The following is a 5459-nucleotide window of genomic DNA, read 5'->3' as shown; positions in this document are numbered from 1 at the left end:
TTTCTTTGTAGAGTTCATTGTGACCTGGTTTTTGGTGTCTCCGAGGGCTATCCCTGAGACAGGCAGGTGAGTCAGCTGACGAAGACAGACGGAGACAGCAGGGCTGACGCTGGTCTCTTTAACCACCGCAGGGCCACATGGCTGTGGGGGACGTGGTTTTTACCATTGCTTGGTCTTAACCCATCTCAGTCTTTTGGCAGGGAGGTGCAGCCTGTTGAGAATTTGCTTAATCAAAGACAGCAACGGGACGCTTCACTGAGTGAAGCCACTGACTCAGGTTTCGGCTCAGGTTGTGATCTCAGGATCCTGAGATTGAGCCCCGCATAGGGCTCTGTGCTTAGCGTGGAGTCCACTTGGGACTTTCTCTGCCTCTCCCCCTCCCCCCTGCTCACTCTCTCTCTCAAATGAATTCTTAAAAAAAAAGAAAAAGAAAAAAGACATCAACTATTGATTTCAAAGGAGGCACCACCAAGTATTTTGGGCTTGTAAGTGGTTGGTGCCCGAAGGACATTTTAAGAGTGCCTAACCACGAGAGAACCTTAAATAAAGTATAAAATCTGGTCAGCATTATTCTAATACTTGGGTGTGTATGATTTTGAAATCCATCGTTATTCTTGGGAAACCAATTCGTTTGTGTGGAGTTGCAACAACTATTAGAATTCTAGCATCCATTTAAAAGGGAGATGTCCAGTTACCTTTATTTCTACATTGTAACAGTAGAGATTCAAGACTGGATTGGAAAATAAAAAAAGTTAAAACTTAGGAAGAAGATCGCTTTGGCCCTTTGCTGCCCAGCAGGCCTTCCCGGACCCGGGGTGACGAGGGTGCTCCTCTCATATTCTACTGTTTGACTTCCTTCTGTGTTCTGTCGCTGAGTGCTTCCTAACCCCTTGATGTCTCTTTTGAAAGGTGGGGACCCAAACTGTATGCATTGTTCCAGATGCGTTCTTGCCAAAGCAGCATAAAGCAAATGTAACAGTTAGGAAGAAGGCTCCCTCCCTCTCTAGGTAAGTATGACTGACACCTGCCCACCTCTACCTGGCAGGACCCCATAAAACCCCAACCTGTGCCTTCACAGCCCAGAGCTTTTAATTCAGTGGCGTGAATTCCCAAAGGAGTTCCCCCAGACCAGCCCCGACCATTACAGCCTCTAGTTGCACCCTGTCCTGGCACTTTCCCGGTTGTTTAACTCTCTTGGGCTTTCTTCCAGTCAAGAACATCTTCCTCCAGTGTAATAATTTTGACGTCAGATAAAATGAGATTTTATCTGTAAACTATGTGAACTGATGGGACAGGCTACTTTAGACTGTTCTCTTTTGCGATGTGGAGTATTAGAGTGCAAGTTCCCACATAGGACACTATGTGCTGCTGGAAGGCTTTTTCTTATCTAAAAAAATTCAGATATACTTAAAAATGAAGGGATATAGAGAGAATAGAAGGAATCTAGAATTGGTTATTAGCCAGGTTAGACATTGATCTCAGTTTGGAAATACTTTAAAGTCATGGATCAGCATGATTACCTTGACACAGGTTGTTGGAAAATTCTTTAATTTCTTTGTCAGAGACTGTTCTGACCCATCCCATTTCCAAGTAAAACCATAGCAATGATGTTTACCTTGTAGATCTTGAATGATATATGAGTCCCCCCAAGTTGATTAATCTTCCCCAAGTTCTACAAACCTACCTCTAGCTGTAGAGAATATATTTGAGGTAATACCTTAAGATGTGGAATAAACGTCTGTAATAACAATCTTATCTTTTAAATTTTTCTTAAATGTGACATAAAAAAATGATCCTATATGTTCACCTCTGGGTGGGAATGTTTAGAAATGATTTGCTTCTTTGGCCTTGAATTTTGGATTGCTTTGAAACGAGTTTAAGGTCCTGCAAACATCTCTGATGTTCTGTGACATCAACAAAACTTTGCCACTGTGTCAAAGGCCACGTGAAGGGCGTGTGACACATCTGTCATCGTTTTGAAAGTAGTATAGATGCTATAAAATGGGAGAGTCCACCTTACTCCCGGGATCTGAGCTGAAATACTAACTTCAAACATGTTCTGAACATTCTGTGCATAGCCGCAAACAACACTCTTCCCAGCTCCTTGCCTTTAGATCATTTCTTCAAATGAAGGAACTTAAGTAACTTAAAACATTTTGTTTGCTGATGGGTAAAAAAAACAAAACAAAACAAAAAACCAACTTAAAATTTACCTGATGTTTTGCAATTTTTTCCTCCTGGGTTGTCACTTGTTAATGCTTTTGCTTTTTAGAATGAATCCTTTGAGTGAGTTTAACTCTGTGCTCATGTCATCAGAAATAGGCAAAGAAAGTTTCTGCATGACTCACCATAAAAGTCAAGGTCAAATGACAGAGATTTCTGAATTATCCAGAGATGAATGTATTAAGGGATCAAAGGAGTTGGCAGTTGCCACATCCTTCAGCTCGAATGTCACAATGCTGGCAGCCTCGGAAGTGCTGCTGGGCCCCTCTCTGGCTGATTACAATGCTATTGACCCAAGAGGAAGGACAGGGACTTCCGAGCGGTTTCTGGTCCTTCTCCCACCATCCTTAGGGTTTCGCCAGCAGAAGTCAGCCTATGGGATTATGGTGATGAGGAATTAGAGGCATATCTATAGCCATGGACAAGTGAGAGCTGACTGGTTTCTTTAGGGACAGAGGCCCTACAGCCTTGGGCTACAGGGATCCACATTGCCATCATCCCCAAAGGCCTCAGGTTGTCTGGTGTGTTCGGACTCCCAGACTTCCTGCTCTCACCCTTCAGGACTTGTTCTTTCCCTGAGGTGCTAGGCTATTTGAGCCTCGGAGGCTGTTGGACCCGAGCTGAAGACCATCCCGCTGGACCCCGAGTGGGAAGTGGCCTGAGGTGGGGAAGGCAGAGCTGCTGTGGAAAAGGGGAGTTCACGGCTTGGGCGTGTCTGCCCCACAGGCTGCTCGGCTGCCTCTCTTGTCATTCCCGTCACAACGGTTTATGGAACTGTGACATGAACGGCGGTGTGTTTCTACCATGGTCTGGGAGCCACCTCACAATTCTGGGTCTGAGCATGGCAAGATCCCCTGTTAGGTCCCCTCTGACATCACGATGGGAGCTGGGCTGCAGGCCGAGTGTGGGCTCTGCGGAGCCACCCGTGTTTTGGTGCAGCCTGTATTACCCTGCATATCCTGAGCGCTCCGTCCCCAGTGCACAATTCAGCAGCGCACTCCACCGTGGCTGAGTGTCACCCATGACACGGGGGGAGGGCGGAACGTCTGGGGCCATGCCCTTTTCAGCCCTAGTATGATCCTATTTAAGTGTAGCCTTGTTTCTTGCCTGACCTTCCTGTTGGCTGTCTGTCTTCATGCAGGTCCCTGGCGTCTGACACACGGTGAGCTGTAGGATAAGGACATCCCGAATCTCAGCTGGAACCAGATGGACAAGCATTCCTTCCACCAGGGCTCTTGCTGATGGTTCCCTTCACGTCTCAGTTTACTGTTGGTTTTCCCTTTCTTGCTATTCTGTCTCTCTCCAAACCCCTCTTGATTGCCTTTCCTAGGGACAGACCTTAGAAAGGTGGGCCAGGACTTGGGACTTGCGGCCCTGCTCCCTGCAGCCCAAGCCGGCAGCCCCTGCACCCCGTCTTCAAGGCACCGCCCCCAAAAGAGATGCCTGAAGACATTAGCTTCTGAGAACCCCCTCTCTTCTGCATGACTAGCTTGTAAGGAGGGATATAGGGAGAGAATTTCCAAGAATTTTCCACTTTTTCAAAAAACGTATGTGACTTATTTTTGGCTTTGAACTGAGAGCAAACTTTGTGGCATACAGCTCTGTTTACTTGTGCGCATCTGTGGAATCTGGAGAACTCCATGCAACATTCCCTTTCCTGTCCGGGCTGTTTGTATAATTGTACATAAATGTAGCAATAAAGACATTCTAACCTCAGCCTGGGGCATTCCTTTCCACTTGACTCTGCGTCGTCACAGAAGGCCCAGGACCTGGTTCCCATCCTCTCTGATTTCACAGAGTGTTAGTTTGGAGTTGGCTGGTGTTTGGAGAAAGAGGCTTGAGGAGTTTGGTGGCAGAGCTGGGATGCGAAGCAGCATTATTAATTCACGAAGGGGCGCCATTCCTGGTGTTCTGGGGTGGCTCGAATGTCCAAGGGTTGAAGCTCAGAGGATCGGGGGACAGTCTGCATTCTGAGCTATGTAAACAGTCTCTCCAGCATGTCTCGTGCTACAAGTATATGGCAGACACCTGCGGGCGCAAAGTTACCTCTTAAAGATTTTCAGAAGAAAACACAAAATATGCCCCATGATATTGGAATTTGCATCTGTCTCCGATGTTTTCAAGGGTACTGAGCCAAGCTCTTTTAGAAACAGTGTCTTCCTAAAGGGAACAGAGGCAAATAACCTCTTTATTTGGCAGAGATAATGCTGTTTGTCCTATTGAGGAGAATTTGTTCCCAAACTGGTCTCATAATTTATTTGAAATCTTTGGTTATCAGGCGTTTTTAGAACTTAAAAGAGAATCACATACATTGTTGTGGTTTCTCATCAAATTGCTGTTTCTCAGGCCGCTCCTCGATGGTAAACAGAAGTCCGAGTAAAACATAAAACCTTCAGCACCTGGGACGCAGTGGGGCTGGGAGCGGCCCGTCCTAGGCCAGCATTTGAAAAACTACTCTCTCTAGGTTAAAACAAGGTGGACTGAGAGCCCGAGGAAATCACGTGGTCGTGATCAGGTGACCACCCGAACCATGGTGACCGGGCTGCTCTTCAACTTTTAACATACCCCTGGGACCCTGCGGCTCCGGGGGCCACAGGTAGAGAAGGCGCAGTGTGGGCTGCCGCCTTCCACCACGAATTTCCGCGGGATAGCACCGCACAGACCTTTCTGCACACACGGTCTAGCCAGGGCCTGTGATACAGGGGAAGGGGGCGTGTTAAAAAGATTGGTGACAAATCACCAGTTGCTTCAGGTGATAGCGTGATAACAGATAAGCCCCGTTCCGGGCACGCGGTGCAGCCAAGACTTCACAAGCTTGTGGAGGGAGCTGGGGGGCTGTGGGAGTCCCGCCTGTGCTCTCACACCTGGGCACCGGCCAGGCGGCCTCTGATGGGGGGGTCAGCGCCTGGCTGGGTCTGTCCAGCCTCCTGCGCCCGATTCATCTGCTGCAAAGTGAAGTGTTTGCCCCGAATAATTTCCGAGATTCCCTTCTGTTCTTTGAGTCTCTCCTCCTTCAGCCAAGGGAAGGGAGTAGCATACCTTCAATGCCGCAGGGGAAGGTCGTGAGGACGGTAAAAACGAGCAATCGGGAGACTGAGAAGATGGCTTGCTTTCAGGTGCTAACAAACACATTCACGTAACGGCAAGTCCGAGCACCCCGGCTCAAACCACCTGCGAGGAAGCAAGCGACTCGGCTCTCACTTTGTACGTCCCATTGGCTGGGTTTCTTCTTGGGC

The 5459-nt window shown here is 47.9% G+C and overlaps 1 long non-coding RNA gene across 1 annotated transcript; it reads left to right on the top strand.

Moving 5' to 3' along the window:
- Positions 1-771: 771 nt before the first annotated feature.
- Positions 772-3936, top strand: LOC130544572 (uncharacterized). Its single transcript, XR_008960969.1, has 2 exons — positions 772-1007; positions 3365-3936. It is a non-coding gene; the product is annotated as an uncharacterized LOC130544572 (long non-coding RNA).
- Positions 3937-5459: the final 1523 nt, after the last annotated feature.

This window comes from Ursus arctos, unplaced genomic scaffold (assembly GCF_023065955.2).
Source record: "Ursus arctos isolate Adak ecotype North America unplaced genomic scaffold, UrsArc2.0 scaffold_22, whole genome shotgun sequence".
Lineage (NCBI taxonomy): Eukaryota > Metazoa > Chordata > Mammalia > Carnivora > Ursidae > Ursus > Ursus arctos.
This window is presented reverse-complemented; position numbering and strand designations above follow the sequence as displayed.